This window comes from Myotis brandtii, unplaced genomic scaffold (assembly GCF_000412655.1).
Source record: "Myotis brandtii unplaced genomic scaffold, ASM41265v1 scaffold303, whole genome shotgun sequence".
Lineage (NCBI taxonomy): Eukaryota > Metazoa > Chordata > Mammalia > Chiroptera > Vespertilionidae > Myotis > Myotis brandtii.
The window spans coordinates 1,948,778-1,966,843 of NW_005361573.1; the positions used below are offsets into that span (position 1 = coordinate 1,948,778).

Below are 18,066 nucleotides of genomic sequence, written 5' to 3' on the forward strand. Positions count from 1 at the left end.
GCTGGGGGCCGGGGATGAGTAACTCGCTCCACTTGACGGACAGGGAGACCTGAGGACCGCGGCGCTGAGACTTCAGGGGCGGGGCTCCCAATACGCAGGCGCCCGGGCCACGTGGCCAGGGGATGAGTCAGCAGGACGGGGTGGGGCTGGGCATCTGGGTGTGTCCTCAGACCCCCGCCTCCCGCTCCTCGGCTCCTCCTCGTGCAGGTGGTCAGACCATCTGTGGAGAGAACAGTCCCTCCCCTCACCCCTCGCCCAGAACCCCGGTGCAGAATGGTTCCCTCCACCAAGCTTTGCGTGGCTTTGAACTCATCCCATGCTCCGTGTAGTTAATTCCATGTGGAAAGAATTTTAAGGGTAGCGTCCCCTCTGCCCATAAGGCCCAGGTATTTTATGATTCAATGACCCTGGGCAATGATGTGGAAGCCTTCCTGCCCCGCCCAGCCTGTTGTCCCAGGAGCGTCCCTATTTCTCGGCACTCCCTCAAGCTAGGCCTGCTTCCAAAATGAGAATTTTACAATGTTTGGTGATTTTTAGGAATTTCCTAAGTTTAATAAAATGCGTGATAATCGGAGGAGCGTTAGGGGAAAAGGGAAGGAAAGTCCGTAGTTTCATCACCCAAGAATAACTTCTGTACCGACCATTTTCATGTGTGTTCTTCCGGCATCCATTTCTGTTACTGGAAATACTAATTGAAGCTGTGCTACCCGTCTGCCGCTTTAACAGGTCCCATGGGATGAGTTTCTCCGTGGTTTTACCTGCATTGTCAGAGGACTGGTGTTTCATGAAGCAAACATGCTCACTCTACTCAGCTCCCTATTGTGAGACCTGCCAGTTGTTTCGTTTGTTTGTTTGTTTTGTTTGTTTTTTACTCCTTCATTTTTAAGTTCTTTTCTCTGGCCCTTTCTCTCCACGCTTCCACCAGAGCAGGATTATGCTCTGAATTTATCACTCACTGAGGCAGCGCGGTGTGGTGGGAAGAGGAAAGACTGAGAGCCACACTACCCTCTCCACCTACCCTGTGTCAGCCTCAGGAAGGAGGTCATTTCCCTTCTCTGAGCCTCAGTCTCCTTCTCTGTAAAGTGGGAATCAGAGTCCCCGATTTAAAAAGCTGTTGTGAGGTTATGAACCAGTGTGTGTAAAATGCCTGACGCCCAGTAGGTGCTTAATACAGACATTGCTGCTATAGTGCACCCACTGTGTTCAGGCTGAGCTCACTTACTCAGGACCCCCCCCCCCCCCCTTTGTATAGATACTTAGTTATTTGCTTTTCTTTGTATTGGGCTGTTGGTTCTTGGGGTGACCCTGGGGCTGTTTGAGTGTCCTATCTCTGGAGCACGGGGCCCATTGTGCAGGTTCAATGGGCTGGTGAATAACTTATAGCAGAGCCCTTTGTCCCCCGGGCATCCTTCCTCTGTGTCTGCAGCCTGGCTCCTCTGTCAGCTGGAGCTCTGAACAATAGCCAGAGATACTCAGGGGCAGAGGCAAAGGCCGGCTGAGGGTGACATCTGTCTCCCCAGCCCTCTGTCGGCTGATTGGATCAGATGCGGCAGGTGTCCCCTTCTCCCTTGTGGTGCCAGGTGGGCCCCTCAGAAGGCTGCCCAATGAGTCATGAAGGGGAGGGAGGGGCTGAACTGTTGTGTGCAGGGGGGTGGAGCAGATCATTCATGGGAACCAACGCGAGCTCCCATTTGCCGAGGTTCTGGCGGAACCCTGCCTCATAGAGATCCCATGATGAGCCTGGGAGCTGGGCATGACAGATGAGAAGCGAAGGCTCAGAGAGGTGAAGCGACCAGCTCAGAGTCACACAGCACGTTAGCTGTAGAGTCAGGATTTGAACTTGAATCTAGTATAACTCGGAACCGTGTATTTGTCACTGCTCCACGACAATACCACCTCTCCTAAAAGTGAACTCAGTTGCCTCAAGTCCATAGAAGCGATTAGAGTAAACCGATCTGAGATGGTTTAACAGTCTTGGTCCAGTGTCTTCACAGTAATAGTAACGCTGATGCCCACGGTGTCCGCCATGTACACATACCTTCCCCAGGCCTTTTCTCCTTTAAGCCTCCCCCTCACCCCCTACATTTGAACGGAAGCCTTCTGCCCCTTTGGGGTTCAACAGGCCTGTTTACAATCCATTGGCACCATTTTCTCCCTGGGTGACCTAGGAGCAACGCACTTTACCCCGAGCCTCAGTTTCCCCATCTGTAAAATGGGGACAACGAAACCCAAGTCTTGTTTTGTCAGTTTTTATAAAGGTGCCCCCAGTCAGTATCTGTCCTCAGGAAATGTTAGCTTCCTTTCCTTCCCCTCCTTCTTGCTTTTCTCCTTTCTCTCCTCCCCACACAGCTCAGAGGCTCCCTGGTGTGAGGGGGACTTGAAGTCCGAAGCCCCTCTTTTGTGTATGTTGTTTGACTTTGTCCAGAAACAGCGCATTCTGCCGCTCTGAAGCCTCGGTCCCCCTCAGCCCCCCTCAGCCAGTCTCCTGCACGGCGCCCCCCCTCAGCCTGTTATTCCTCAGCACTCACTCAAGCAAAGCAATTTAGGCCAACTTCTCCCGTGTGCCTCCCATCTCCGGGCAGCTATTTTATCCCCGAGTCAGGGAAAACCCCGCACCCAGAGGGATCCTAAAGTGCAACCGAATGCATGTTTTCCTGGCAGCCGCTCCTTCATGACCAGGGATGGAGCGCAGAGCTCAGGGGGGAACTGGATGGCCCATGGGTGGTGTCAATGAGCAGCGTGGACAAGGGCAGGAGCCATAGAACTCGAGCGGATAGATCATAGTCATCGCCCCATTTAGTCTTCGCAACGGCCTTGGGAGGCAGGCACTGACTGTCCCAGGTGCTGGGTAAGAAGCCAGGCCCAGAGGGGTGATGCTCCCGCCCAGGGGGCAGAGCAGGACAGGGATCCGTGCGGTAAAGTCCTATTTTCCCCGGGCATTAGGCTGTTCTGATTGGCACTGGCCTGACCAAGATACCTGTCAGTTTCCTGCTTGACTTCTTTTTAAAAAATATATATTTTTATTGATTTCAGAGAGGAAGGGAGAGGGAGAGAGAGAGAGAAACATCAATGATGAGAGAGAACCATGGATTGGCTGCCTTCTGCTCGCCCCACACTGGGGATCAAGCTTGAAACCCGGGCATGTGCCCTGACCTGGAATGGAACCCGTGACCTCCTGGTTCATAGGTCGATGTTCAACGACTGAGCCATGCCAGCCGGTTTCCTGTTTGATTTCTGATCTGCATCCAAAGAGATCAGTTTGTGGCACAGGCTGTGATGTCAGACCAGGACCCCTGGCATCTATTCTCCAACGTGCCCACGGGTACCTATATACCAGTATTCCATCTCTCTCTTGATGACAGGAGTTCCAGACATGTCACAAGGCCACCACGGCCCTCACAGCATCAAAGGAGTAACCAAGATGACCTTTCCTCTCCTGTGCACCCGCGGGACGTAGAGACCAGCGTCAGGCTCTGCACCCCGTCCACCATGAGATCCGTATGCGCTGAGACCTGACTCTCAGAGGTAGGAGGGGACCCTAGGAATCTCTGGGGTCCAGTCCCTCAGTCAAAGCTTTCCTCATGGGGCACTGACCTTGGCCTCAAGTGGGTGGGGTGTGGCTCATGTGGGCCAATGGGAGCTGAGATGCTGGGGTCCGGGCCCCCCACCAGGTCTCTGTATGGCCTTCCATCCAGCCCTTCTTGGTGCTTGTCCTCTGTCAACACATCTAAAGGGCTTTTGAAAACAAAAACTTTATTGAGGCATAATTTACATACAATGAAACGCACCTATTTAAAGCATACATCTCAATGTGTTTTCATAAATGTATACACCTTTGTAATCAACATGGCAATCAAGAGAGAAAACATTTTATCACCCAAAGTGTCCCCCTGCCCATCCCCTTCCAGCCCCATTCACAGGAAGCCACGAATCGGCTTTCTATGCCTCGAGATAAGAGCATTAATTCGAAAGTGCCGTTAATATGGGAACCTTTGTGTCCGGGTTCTTTATTGCTCGGTGTAATGTGTTTGAGGTTTGTACTTGTTTTTGCATGTGTCAGAAGTCCTATCCTCTTTTTTAAATCTAACTTCGTGGAGGCATCATTGAAATATCATATAACACATCCCTTTCAAGTGCACAATTCAGTGATTTCTAGTGAGTTTACCAAGTTGTGCGCCCAGCACCGGAAATTGGTTTTAGAGCGTTTCTTTGCCCCATGAGACCCCTCACACCCACTTCCCGTTAATCTCCCCATCCCACCCCTAATCCCAGGCAACCACTGACCTACTTACTGTCTCCACAGGTTTGCCTTCTGTGTACATTTCATATACATGGGACCGCCAGGCATGTGGCCCCTGGCGCCTGGCTTCGTTTACTCGTATCATATTTCTGAGGTTCATCCGTGCTGTAGTATTATCAATAGTTGGTCCCTTTTTACTGCTGAGTAGGTTTCATTATATGAGTGTACTATGGTTGGTTTATCCAATCACCACGATGGGGTTTGAATTAGGTCTGTGTTTCCTAACTGGGTATATACCCCAGCCCCAAGGGGGTGTATATGCCACAGGAAAAATATGGCCTGTATTTCTGGGACATCTGTATTCCACAAAGTTTTACTCCAAGTTTAAATATCATTAACTGGTGAAAGTAATTTTTTAAATGTATTTTATTTTTTATTGATTTCAGAGAGGAAGGGAGAGGGAGAGAGAGATGGAAACATCAATGATGAGAGAGAATCATGGATCGGCTGCCTCCTGCACGCCCCCTGCTGGGGATCAAGCCCAAACCCGGGCATGTGCCCTGACCAGGAATTGAACCTCGACCTGCTGGTTCATGGGCCAACACTCAACCACTGAGCCACACCGGCCGGGCTTGGCAAAAGTATTTTTGGAACATTTACTGTGTGCCAGGCAGGGGCTAAACCTGAGGATTAATTGGGAGTCATATATTGGATATGTGGGGTTGGGGACCATAGTTACCCGTGTTTGACCTCAAAGCCTTCCTCTCTGCCCTCCTAGTCAGCTGTCGGCTTGACCTAGGAGCTAAAGTTGCCCTTGAAAATCCCACCGCCTTATGGCCATCACGCTCCTGGGCACACGGACAGGGGCCAGGGAAAGGGACGTTGAGGTCACACGATGCTCCTCTGAGGGTCTCTTTACAGAGCGCAGCCAGTTCCTGGGGCAGAAGTGAGAGGAGGGGATGTCTCAGAGCTTCTGACGGTCAAGACCACGCAGGAAGCAGCCTTGCAGATAAGTATTCAAGCTGACCAGCCCGTAGCCGACCAGCCTGCCCTGTGCTGGTCTGTGCAGGGAAGTGTGGTATCCTGGGACCCCCAGGTGGGAGGGGAGATTGGTGATGCAGCTCATTCACTTTCCTCCCTCTATGCCACAAAGGGGCTGGTCCCCACTTTCTGGGGCCCCGCAATGGGTCATTTTTGCACTCCACTTGTGGCCTCGAGACGAGTATTTTATAAACGCCACCATCAGGAAGTTGTGAGGAGCTGAGTTAGTTACTTCATCTCGAGCACCGCACCGCGGAGCTGGCATCAGGAGGAGGTTGGGGACTCCGGGTGGCTGGCCTGCCTGCCTTCTCGGTCCTGGCCCTTTGTCATCATGTTGATAAGACTCGGCCAGGGCTCCTCTGCTTGGCAGTCACGTGGGGATCTCAGCACCGCGCCTGGAGGGCACATTCTTCTCAGGGCAGGGGGCTCAGCACCCCTGCCCCACACCCTGGACCCGTGCCCAGTCCCTGTGCTGACAGCAAGTTCTGGAAATAGGCTGGTTAGCGGCGAGTCCTGCCCAGGCCCAGGCCCGGGGAGGGGCCTGGTTGCGGTTTCCTCCTGCAGTGTGGTTGGCTCTTCTGTCTTCCAGGATGGGCCTGTGGGGGTCCACGTGGGAGCCGGGAGCTGGGCCCGGGATGCCAGCGCGTTGGCTGGGCGCTGCCGGGTAAGTCTGGGTAGGCGTGGGGTGGAGAAGGTCCATGGAACTTATTTCATGGAGTGGGCGGGGGGAGGGGAATTCTTCCTTCACCCCAAACCCTCCCCAGGTCTGGGCCTGGCCGGACCCTCGAGCTCCTGGGAGCCAGGGCGCTGGAGGCTTGTTCTGTGTGGTCTTGGTGGGGGTGGGTGGGTCGATGGCCCAGATTTCAGCACCTTCCTTCATTCAGCACCAACACGGACCGAGCCCTTCTCCCAGCCTGTGGATCTGGACGTGAACGCCCGGCTGGTGCATGGTTCTGCCCTCTCAGATCATCACGTGACCATGTGCCTGATCCCAGTCTCAGCAAGGAAGTGGGCTCCCCATCCTGGGAGGTATGCACGTGTGTGTGGAGGGGGTGTATTTCGGGAGGGGGCTGCAGAGGTCTCCTTGGAGGGAATGTTGTGGAAAGAACCCAGGCCTCCCCAGGGCTCTGAGGCCCTCTCTGCCCACCGGAACCCTTGCCACTTCTCTGGTGATGCCCAGGGGCTGGCTCTGGGTTCCCATGATTGCTTCTCCATCCTCCCAGCTAGCCCTCTCAAGGTGGGGCATCTCACCACTTCCTGTTCCTAGTAGTGTTCGGAGCCCCCAACCGCACCCTGTCTAGGTGCTGGGGGCACAGGAGAGCAGCCGCCCTCAGATGTGGGGTAAGGTTCGGAGGCTGGGGATGGAGGCTGTGTCCTTATCCTCTCGCTCGTGCCTTCCCCAGGTGGCTCCGCACGCTCAGGACTCCGGCCTGGTCTTGTCTTTGGAGCCTGGGGGACCTGGCCACAGGGACGCAGGGAGCAGCCTTCGGCGGTTTTCCGGAAGCCTGGACAATTCTCCCAAGACCTTAGTCTTCCCACCTCCTGGGATGCAGACTCTCGTGGATGGATAACGGGCCCCCTGGTCGAGGGTCAGCGAAATCAGGACCTGGCCTCGGCCGGCTCGAGGGTGGGAGGGCAGCCCAGCGGCCCGCCCTCCCCTTCTGGGCCTTCCTGTCTGGGCCTGGCGGTCACTTCCTGACCTTGGGCAGACTTGGCTCCCCCTTGAATCTCTGCTGGTGCTCAGAGGGAGCCTGGCCGGGGCAGAGGCCCTGACTGCACCCGCCCCAAGACCAGGTCCCAAGGACCCTACCAAATGGGGGGGGGGCATGGGATGGGAACATGGGATGGGAGTGGGGAGGAGCTGCCAGTGGGAGGGAGGGCGGATGCGGCTCAGTAGGCGCGGTCGCTGGCATCTGTCTCGCGCCATTTGCCTTGTGAGTGATTCTCATTTCGGGGCCGCTTTTTGGATGGGGATATTCTGGGCATCTCCTCTTTCTGATGGTCACTGGGAGGAGGCAGTCAGGGTCTGGGCGGAGCCTGGGCCTTCTCCCCATGTTATGGGCTCCTGGAGGGGCAGCTGGCGGTGGTGGTGGTGGCGGTGATGGGAGGGGGGGAATAGCAATTGGTGTGCTATCCTGAAAGGAGAGGGTTTGTTTCCCAGAGGGGAGGAGACCCAGGCCAGGGGACTCGCCGGAAGGAGACAGACACTGGGCCTCGTTCCCACCACCCGAAGGGGCCGGGCCGGGTCTCAGACCCCTGCTCCTTGCAACAGTCCTCGATTCTGCCACTGGGGGCAAAGGCAGGCAGGGCAGGCCCCACGCAGGCACGCACAGGCTCACCTCCACGCCCACCTCCCCGCTCCCCATCCATTCCAGCCGCGTCCAGAGGGACTGGTCCCAGGGCACGCACAAGAGCTGCCAGGGAACTCCCTGAGGCAAGTTGAGAGCTAGGCCTTGTTTTCCCAGGGTGGGTGGGGGCCTGTGTCAGTCAATTCGAGCTGCCAGGACAGGTGGGAAGCACAAATGGATTTCCTCACCGTTCTGAAGCTGGAAGGCCATCCGGGTGCCAGGGCTGCTTTCTCCTGCGGCCTCTCTGCTCAGCTTGCAGACGGCCACCTTCTCGGTGTCCTCACGTGGCCTTTTCTCTGGGCACACACCTGGGGGGTGCGGGTGGGGAGGGATACATCTGGTGTCTCTTCTTATTTTCGTAAGGACACCAGTCCTATCAGGTTAGGGCCCCACCCTTATGACCTCATTTAACCTGAACTACCTCTTTAAGGTACTCCATCTCCAAATATAGTCACATTGGGGGGTTATGGCTTAAACCTATGGTTTTGGGGAGGGACACAGTTTAGTCTGTAATAAGGGGTCACCACAAACATGAAAAGCAGGAGCCATCTCCTCTTCACCATCCTCTCCCTGGCTAGGGTGGCCCCGGGTGCCTTGGGGACCCACAGGGCGGTGAGGAGGAGCCCCCGGGAGAGGGATGTCCTGGGAAGAGCCTGGGCTTTGCACCGAGGGTGTGTGCTGTGCTGTACAACCTCCCCTCAGTGAGTCTGATTTCCATCTGCTCCCCTGGGGGCCGCAGGGGGGATTCCGCAGAGTCAAGTGCTTGCGCAGTGCCTGCCTCCGAATCTTGGCTCCCTAAACACGCCCGCCCACCTGGAGTTGAGAGCTAGGACTTGCCTGTGTTCGGCATCCGGTGTAATCTCAGCATCTGCAGGTGCGGAGGCATCTCTGACTAGCCCTTCCCCTGCCTGTTCTCTCAAGATCCCTCTCGAAGCAGCTTGGGGAAGTGGCTGCTTTTCACGGCCTCCATGGTAGCCCCAAAGTGTCCTGGGGTGTTTCAGTTCTAGTGGCCTCAGTCTTGAGCATCTACCGTGAGCCCTTTCCTGTGTTAGCCATGTGGGGGCGAGGTGCCAGCCTTCAGGATGTCACCGCTGTGCTGTGGGGGAGAAGACCCGCTCCCCACAGAGAACTGGAGAATGGGGCAGAAATCAGTCCGCGGAGGCCCAGGTTCCGCGAGCGCGGGAGGAAAACCCCGGAGTGGGCTGTGGCCGTCTAGACAGGCTTCCCCGCAAGGCCGACCCAGTCAGGTCCTTGAAGGATGAGAAAGGTGGCTTAGCTGAGAGCTTCCCCTAGGGGTGAGGGGCCTGGGGAATCCGAGCAGAGATCCCAAAGGTGAGTTCTAGACGTCATTGCTTTTTTAAAAAAAGTGAGTTCAAGTTCAGCAGGCATCTGTAGTGCAGGACTTGTCAGAGCCTTTAAAAGGCTGGTGGGAATCGTGCGTCCTCAAGGATAGATAGAGGATGAGGTGTTTTCCCCCAACCTTGACGGGGCAGAATCTTTTTATTTTTATTTTTTACAGAGCGTCATTTATTGCTGAGAAACGCTGGGGTTTCTGTGGGAAAACCACAGCAAGGAATCAGAGCCTTTAAAAGGCTGGTGGGAATTGTGCGTCCTCAAGGATAGATAGGGGATGAGGTGTTTCCCCCCAAACTTGACGGGGCACAATCTTTTTATTTATTTATTTTTTTTACAGAGAGTTATTTAGAGCTGGGAAACGCTGGGGTTTCTGTGGGAAAACCACAGCAAGGACAGGAGACGACATAAGTAGGGCACACACAGGCATCACCTGGAGAGGCCACAGACCTGGAGAGGCAGGGAAGTCTGACCTGGGGTCTGGGTGTTGGTGAGCTCTGTGCAGCTTTGGGAGGAGGAGGAGGAGACAGGCTAGTGGTTGGAGCAGCCAGAGGCCTGGCTGTTGGTGATCGGAAGAGAAAGTCCACTGGACACGGTGGTTCTGGGGCAGCTGGCCTTTTGTGGGAAGACGCTGGTGTGTGCGCGTGTGCGTGTGCGCGAGTGAGTGTGACAGGATCCAGCCCCCTGGGAAGGGGCTGACCAGAAGCAGGCAGGGGGTTCTAGCCAGGACAAGCAGGGTCTAATTTGCAGGGGAACTGGAGTGTTTGGTGGGAGGGTCTTTGAGGCCCACAGTCAAGAAGCACCATGCTTCTGGGCCGGGTCCACGTGGGTAGGTTTGGTTCTGGTGGACGGAGGGGCTGGGAGGCAGACCCCCTGCCCTGGTCAGGCCCAGCTCGCTGGCTGGTGGGCGCAGGAGCCGCGGGTTGCAGCTGGAGGGGCCCGGGCAGTGTTGCATGCGGGTGATTAACCTACTAACCCAGGGCTCGGCCGGGACGCTGTGACGTGTGACGAGGTGCCTGGCCTTCTGCCAACCGACTAACCCACTAACCAGGCCCGAGCATGTCCTACTAACCCCCCGCAGCCAGACCCTACTAACCTCGCAGCTCAAGGGCCTTGAAAGGGGCTGGGACGTGGGGGCAGACGAGGCTCCAGCAGGCCCCGCCCATGGCCCGGGATCTCTGTGCAGACCCACCTTCCAGGGCAGGGCGTGCAATGGGACTCACCGGTCGGTCCCTTCCTGCTGGGCGCCCATGAGCGAGTCACCTCGCCTGAGCAATAGCCTGGGCGACTGGTCCTTACTTCTAGTTTCAATGAGGAGTCCCGTGAATAGTGAGGTCTTGACACCTGGCAGAAACTTAAGGAAAAAAGGGTTAGGGTGGGGGTGGGAGGCCCAGACCACCTGGTTGATCATGACCCCCGCCCAGGCCCTGGTCCCTCTGGGTGTCCTGCACACAGACCCCGCTGCCTGCGGCCACACACTTGCTTGGAACCCCTAACCGCCTCTTCCCCCCACTCTTCCTCCTCCTCAGCTTTCTTTTCTGTAGGCAGCTCTTCTGTTCGGTTACTAACCTGTCTAGCCCGGGGGTGCCCCCAGTGCACCCCGACCGTCCCTTAACAGACTAACGGACCCGCGTGTGTTCCTCCTTTTCTCCTAGTGACTCCGTGTGTGCGGCTGCGGTGCCCCTGTCTGCTGGTGCTGTGCTCTGACTTACTAACCCAGCCCCTACTAACCCTCTTTTCTCTTCTTACTAACCCCAGCCCTGCCGAGCTCTGGGCCCCCCTGGGGGCTGGTCCTACCTCCTTTTGGCAAGCGGATGTCCCCGGGGCTGGCCCTGCAGACAGATGCTCCACTTGGCTGCCCCAATTGGCTGTGAGTGGAGCCCATTGGGCCAGGTCTGAGGCGGTGGGGGGACAGCCCACGGACCATCCCAGTGGCCCGGAGGACGGGGAGGTCATGTGCACCTGGGAGGCTGGCCTCTGAGCACGAGCCTCTCTCCTGTGCCGGGTCTGGTTGCCACAGGGACCGGGTGGGATCAGGGAATCCTTGGGGGTGAGTGTGGAGGCCTGTGGGTCTACAGTGTGGAGCACTGGGCGTTTCCCAGCCCAGGGAGCAGAGAGAAGGGCCCGGGGGTGTCCCTCCTTGCAGGGCAGCGGAGGTAGGATCTTCCCCATGGGAAGTGGATGCACAGGGGTCAATGAGGGGGGGGGGTCCCCATACGGGAAGTCAGTAAGAGCCTTCCCTACACGGGAAGTCAATAAAAAGGATTCTTCCCAAACTCGACACCACTGAGGGGAGCATTTCGTGCCGGAAGTCAGCCAGAGGGGGCATTTCCCATATTTGAAGGATGGGAAGTAGTCATCCCGAGGGGAACTGCCGGCCTTAGCACAGGCAGTGAGAAGTCATGGCCAAGAGACCAGTGAGAGGGGCTGCTCCTGCAACAGGCAGTGGGTAGAGGGGCCCTTCCCCCAAACCCGAGGCTGGGATATCGGACTCGCCCACCCAGGAGTCGATAGGGCCCTTTTTCTTACCAGGGGTCATGGAGGAGGCCTGGGAAGAAAGCAGGTCCTCCCTGGGTTTGGAGTTTATAGGAGGAAATGTGGGAAGCAAGACATGAACCCCAGGGCCCTGCAGGGTCCTGCAGCCCCGCAGGCCAGCCAGGAGCTCAGCCCTGGCTCCCCGTGCTGCTCCGACCCACACCCTAGTCCCCGCCGGCCTCCCCCAGAGCCCGCCAGCCGCTAGGCCAGGGCCACACCTGGGGGTGATCGTATGTCTCACCTCCAGTAGGCACCGCGGTCTCTTTGGGCTAATCTCTGGCTCCCTCGCACTAACCATTGCTCCACCCAGCTAACCCCTGCCTTGCCCTGGCTGCCCCCAGGGGCTGACCACTCGCTAACAGCCAACCCTGCCCTTCTGGGGGCTCCAGGCTCCTGGCCTGGCTCTGACCGGCTCTTCATTAACCTCTCCTTCACCTCCACTAACTCCTGCCCTCCTGGTCTGTTCCTCTCAGCAGAAACTAACGGCTTGTGGATTTCCTTCTGACTAACAACAGGTCTAATGCTCCTCCTTACTGTTACTATTAACAGCTTGGATGTCAGCATGGCTGGGGCGGGGCTGACCCACGTTTGAAATGTTGACTGACACAGGGAGAGGTGTGGCTAGTAGCCTTGGACTTGGGTGACTGCTCTGGGTCAGAGCCACCTGGAATCTGTGAAGACCATGGTACCCGAAAGGGAGGCGCAGGGCTGGGTGTGGCTCAGGCTTGATGGGGGAGTGGTGTCGCTGGGGTGGGGTCAGAAGCACAGTCTGCCTTGCGAGGTATTGGCCACTGGACACATTCTATACACCCTCATAATCTGCATTTGGGTTTGGTCCTTTTAAACAATAGCCTCATAGCTGCAATAGTCAGAATGAGTGACTGGTGTGTACAGAGACTGTGCCATGACATATGAAATCATCAGTCACCAGCCCAGGGCCTGGAGTCCTTCCTTTGGGGACATTACAGTTTTGGAAGCCCTAGAGCATTAAACTTTGGAGTATTGAGAAGTGGTGTAAATCCATCACCCATTTACACCTTAGCGTGAATTAGCCCAGCCTCCGCTTCTAACTTCTATGCAATTTAGTTGCACTAAGAAGGGGTACTGGTGTGTACAGAGACTGCCATGACATATGAAATCATCAGTCACCAGCCCAGGGCCTGGAGTCCTTCATTTGGGGACATTACAGTTTTGGAAGCCCTAGAACATTAAACTTTGGAGTATTGAGAAGTGGTGTAAATCCATCACCCATTTACACCTTAGCGTGAATTAGCCCAGCCTCCGCTTCTAACTTCTATGCAATTTAGTTGCACTGAGATGATGGGCGTCTGGCTGGAAGGAAGTCTGGAAGGGTGGAGGAAGGGTGCTTTGGGAGCAGAGAGGGAAAGCCACAAGGCCGGGGGTTCCTGGGTGGGGGGAGGGGTAGGCGGGCATCAAGGGGAGGAGGTCATGGGAAGAGGGACCAGTTTTGCTGGCTCCCTCTGAAAGCCAGCGTCTGTGTGTGGGAGAGGGCAGCTCATGCAGGGCCTGGAGGGTTGGATCAGCTCAGGGACAGGGTCAGAGGCCGGCCTGGAGGCCGTGCAGGCAAGGTGCTCTGGTCGTTGGCTGCTGGTCTGGGTTGAGAGCCGCTGCAGCTGTCACAGGCGCAGCTAAGCTAACCGAGTGGTGCTGGCAGTGCCGTGAGGCCCGGGTTGCAAAGGGAACAAGAGGAGAAGGCCCCAGGAAGAGCTTGCGGAAGGTGCATGGGCTGCTGGCAGCACCGGGGATGGGCTGGAGTCTGCGCTGGGGAAACACATGCCTGCTGCCCTCTCGTGGCAGCCTTGCCACATTGCACGTAAAGCAGGAAGCTCAAAACATTTTCCATTTGGGGAAACTCCGCTTTGTTCAATGACAAAGATTTGACGCTGCTGAGGACCTACTATGTGCCAAGCACTGCTCTGGGTGCTGGGACCCACACACGAGCATTTCCATTATGGTGCTTATATAGCTCAGTGGGGGTGGGGTGGGTGGGGGCCATGGTAGGGATGGTCTGGGCTGTGAAAGCATCCAGGGGACAGACAAGGATACTAATGCACACATTCTGTGCCAGGTGCAGTGCCAGGCATTGGGGATGTGTGGCGATTAGTGCTTTAATGCCAGTGTGTTGGGGGGTGCGGGGTAGACGGGGGTGTGGGCAGTCAGCGTGGCCTTTCTGAAGAGAGAGACCTCTCAGCAGAGCCCTGGCGGCGGGGAGTGTGGTGGGGTGAGTTCTGGGCAGCAGGAATGGTGGACACAAAGCTCTGGGGGGGTCAGAGAGGATCAAAGGGGTTCTGGAAGGTTTACGGGGAATGTAGCAGGAGACAGATGGGAAATGGACCCGAACCAGGGAGTTGGGCTTTGTCCTCAGGGCAATGGGGTAGGAGGCCACCGATGTGATCCAGGAGGCGAGGTGTTGGATTTGAGTTTTAGGATGACAATGCGGCCCAGGTGGAATTCCGAGGAGCTTATAAGAGTTATGGTCAAGTTGTAGATAACCGATTAGACCCTTTGGGAACTAGGAGGACCCCCCTAGGCCCGTCTGGAGATAAGCAGGGTCTATAACTGCTCGCCCCAGTTGAAGGCGGCGCTGCAATGATTAAAAAAGCAGAGAACGGTGTTCACGCCAGGCTGGGGGCTTGGCTGAGCTGCCAGTGACGCCTGGGGGAGGAGCAGCCTCGAGAGCCCGTCACCCCAGGCCCCTGTGGTATGTGGCTCCCACGGGAGATCTGGGGGTAGTGGTCATGCTGCAAGTCCAAGAGAGTCTCATTGGAATGGGAGCCCTTGGTCCAGGGGGCTGCAAGGGGGACCTGCAAGTGTGGAGGAGTGAGCTTCCGAGAGGCTGAGCCTGGCCCTGGGGAGGGAAACATGTGTCTTGGTGGGTAAGGGACCTTCTGTCCCCGGAGACAGAAAGATGGGACTAGGCCACCTTAGAGACTGATGATGGCATTGTGTGTATGTGTCCTTGACCTAACACCAGAGGACGCCGAGCCCACGTAGGCACACTGTTCACCCCCCTGCCCCCAACCCTAGCCTGCTGATGTGTGCTCTGGCCTTGAGGCCACTGAACCCACGCTCCTTAGGTTCTCATGAGCTGGGGAACTGGCCACCCAGGCTGAAAAGAAAGGATCCTAATCCTTTAATAGGCAGCAGGAGGGAGGGGCCATGGTGGACGCTGCTTGAGGGCTGTGATGTCACCCATGCTGACCTACGGAGCGGGGAGGACGCCCGGGGTGGGGACTGGTCTCATCCCAACAGAGACCCCGAAGGCCCTTCTGGAAAGTCTTTTCAGGGACCCACTGTTCTACTCTAACAAACCAGAGGAGACATTCTCCACGTCACAGCCTCCCGGGGAGGGTGCATGTGGGGACAGAAATTCAGCTGTAGATTAAAATCAGATTTTTACAAGGACCCAGCGACGGAGTGTAAACTGGGCTCTTTGTCTTCACCCATGAATGTCGCATCCTCTGTGTAAACACCATCCTGATATTAAAAGCAGATTCGCACCCAAAGATGACTGTTTCTTAGCTGGCAAAAGGGATGCGTAGTTGGGAGAGGGGGACTGGTGGATTTTCAAGGAGCAGGAGTGGGCTTGGTCAGCCTGTTTTTCAAGACCATGACCTTTGAAGTCAATACAATGGGTACTCTTATTTTTAATTGTGGGAAAGTGCACATAACATAAAAGTTACCACCTTCATAATTTTAAGTGTATGATTCAGTGGCATTAAGTACATTCACATTGCTGTGCAACCATCATGCAGAACCACTGTCAATATTTATATATATAAAAGCCTAAGTGACCTTTACGACTGGTTGACTGCTATGACATGCACTGAGCACCAGGGGGCAGATGCTCAAGTAGTTGGGAGAGGGGGACTGGTGGATTTTCAAGGAGCAGGAGTGGGCTTGGTCAGCCTGTTTTTCAAGACCATGACCTTTGAAGTCAATACAATGGGTACTCTTATTTTTAATTGTGGGAAAGTGCACATAACATAAAAGTTACCACCTTCATAATTTTAAGTGTATGATTCAGTGGCATTAAGTACATTCACATTGCTGTGCAACCATCATGCAGAACCACTGTCAATATTTATATATATAAAAGCCTAAGTGACCTTTACGACTGGTTGACTGCTATGACATGCACTGAGCACCAGGGGGCAGATGCTCAACGCAGGAGCTGCCCCTGGTGGTCAGTGTGCTCCCATAGCCAACCTCCCTCGGTCCCTACCCCTGGCTGGCCTCGACTGCCCCAATCAGGACTGGGTGAGACGGCCCCAATCGGTCCCGATCACCGGCCAGGCCGAGGGACCCCACCTGTGCCTGAATTTGTGCACTGAGCCTCTAGTATATATATATATATTTAACAATACCACTTGGTGCCTAGGTCAGTTCTTCAAAGAAAAGCCAGGTTCTTCTTGTCAGGGAGCTTATACCTCATTGGGAAGGCAAAGAGCTCTTTGGTGACAGAGAAACAGGTAGGAAGAGTTTAGGGTGTGGAGATGAAGGGCTGGCAAATACATGGCACACACATTGCTACCCTCCCTTCCAGCACCCATGGCAGACATTGCTAGTTGATCACCTATCTCTCTTTGGGAACCTGGACGCATCGTCAGGATCTGTCTCAAGACCAGCCTGCCGGGGTGTTTTTAATGATTTTGAAGTCAGTCCTAGGATTGAGATTCCTGAGAAACCTGGTCTGAATCCCAGCTTTGCCACTTACCGGCTGTGAGCTCTCGGGGCTAACTTCCCTTCTCCAGGCCTCCACGTGCTCTGGAAGACGGGGTCAGCTCTTCCTGGAAGAAATGATACACGAGAAAAGCCTTGAAGGATGGGGACAACTTGTCAATGGAAATAAAATAGCCAATGCTGCTCCAAGGTTCATCAGACCAGTTTTATGGGAGATGGGGATGGGGATGGTGGGCACTCCAGAGGAGGTCACATCAATGCTCAAGGTGGCCAAGCCAGAGCTGCAGTTCCTAGGCATGGCCAGAAGGTGGCAGTATTGTGCCAAGACCACTTCTTAGTCTCAGTTCTTAGGTTCTTAGAAACCGCTCTGGGTGTCTCTGGGGATGCTCTATGGTGCTCGTTGGATTCCAGTGTTTTATGGCATTGGGTAGGGAATTTGTTAGGACATGGCATGGATTGGGGAAGGGAAGAGGCTGGAGGCGATGCAGCTGAGCATAGCAGCTCTGGGGCCTCTGTGCTTAAGCCAAGCCAGGTGACCTCCCTTCTCTAAGCCTCAGTTTTCCTCTCTGCAAAATGGGCAAACTGCGACTTTGGCTTCGATTTCACTATGCTTCTCCTGGCAAGGAACATTTCTATGTGATCACACTGGTGGTTCTGGCAACGCAGAGTCCCCTCATGTTCTCCTCCTGAGGTCTAGAAGATTCCAGGAACCAGCTGAAGCTGTGAGCTCTGCCTGTAGGCAAGACCATTCCCCCTCCTTCCACCTCCAAACCCCTTGCCTTGACATAAAAGGGCTGTTGCCACTTTCTGAGCACTTACTGTGTGCTCCTTCCACCTCCAAACCCCTTGCCTTGGCCCACCTGGGTTGACCTAAAAGGGCTGTTGCCACTTTCTGAGCACTTACTGTGTGCCAGGCTCTGTACCACATGGCTCCTACATGCTGATTCATGAAGCACTCAGAAGAGTAGCGTTGCCATAGGTAGCTAGTTATGAATAAGGATGGAAGCAAAGGGAATGGGACATGGAGCTAGCACCACGCTCTCACAGGGTCAGAGGTCAAGAAGATGATGTTGAATGAACGAAACAGGGAGCCAGTTGAGCCTTGGGAGGGGTGGTGCCCAAGCTGAGCCAGGAGCAGCCAGATCCACTCCTCACTGGCTGTGTGGCTTAAGGCTGGTGACCTCCCCTTTCTGAGCCTCAATTTCCTCACCTGTAAAATGGGGATACCAGGAGGACAATAGACGGGCCTGAGGATCAGACAGGGCAGCGACTGACCAAGTCACTGAGCAAGTCGGCAGGCAGCACGCCTGGGGCTCGGGCCTCCTTGTCCCCCCAGCTCCTGAGCTCGCCTGAATGGGGCACCGGGAGTTACAGTCTTGGGGGCCAGCTCCCCGAGGGCACTTCTCGCCAGGCCAGGCCATGGCGGATAAACAGATTCTCCCATGCAAAGCGCCTACCACGTGGCAAGCAGCACGGGGGTGGGGGCTGGTTTCGCTCGGCCCAGACACAACCCGAGCTTTCCCAGTCCTCCCAGGAGAGGCCTATCTGTGGGAAGGAGGCCTCCTCCCAGAGAAAAGCCCTGGAATTCGAGGAATGCACCCGCACGTCCAGCCGGCCCCAGCAGGAGAAGGCCTGGCGAGCACAGGGCGGTGGGGGCAGTTTCCCAGCCATCGCCGGGCCTGGGGGCCACCAGGGAACTCATACCAGACACCACCTTTTGCACCGGGGTCAGGCCTCTGCGCCTGGAAGCTTTCCCAGGTTCTTATGCTGGGCGTGCCGAGCCCCGCTAGGCCCCCGTGGTCTTGGACTTCAGCCTCTCATGCAGCACCAGCACCCGGGGTCTGG

The 18,066-nt window shown here is 55.9% G+C and overlaps 1 long non-coding RNA gene across 3 annotated transcripts in view; it reads left to right on the plus strand.

Moving 5' to 3' along the window:
* LOC102249042 overlaps positions 1 to 8,750 on the plus strand; it is a 10,089-nt gene extending 1,339 nt beyond the window's left edge. For 2 of the 3 annotated variants that reach the window (XR_313773.2, XR_313772.2), the window contains 4 exons: positions 3,363 to 3,525; positions 5,162 to 5,945; positions 6,166 to 6,310; positions 6,685 to 8,750. This is a non-coding gene — a long non-coding RNA (uncharacterized LOC102249042). Of the gene's footprint in view, positions 1 to 751; positions 822 to 3,362; positions 3,526 to 5,161; positions 5,946 to 6,165; positions 6,311 to 6,684 lie in introns of those variants that run through there. The other variant, XR_313774.2, reaches the window with a different exon arrangement.
* Positions 8,751 to 18,066: the final 9,316 nt, after the last annotated feature.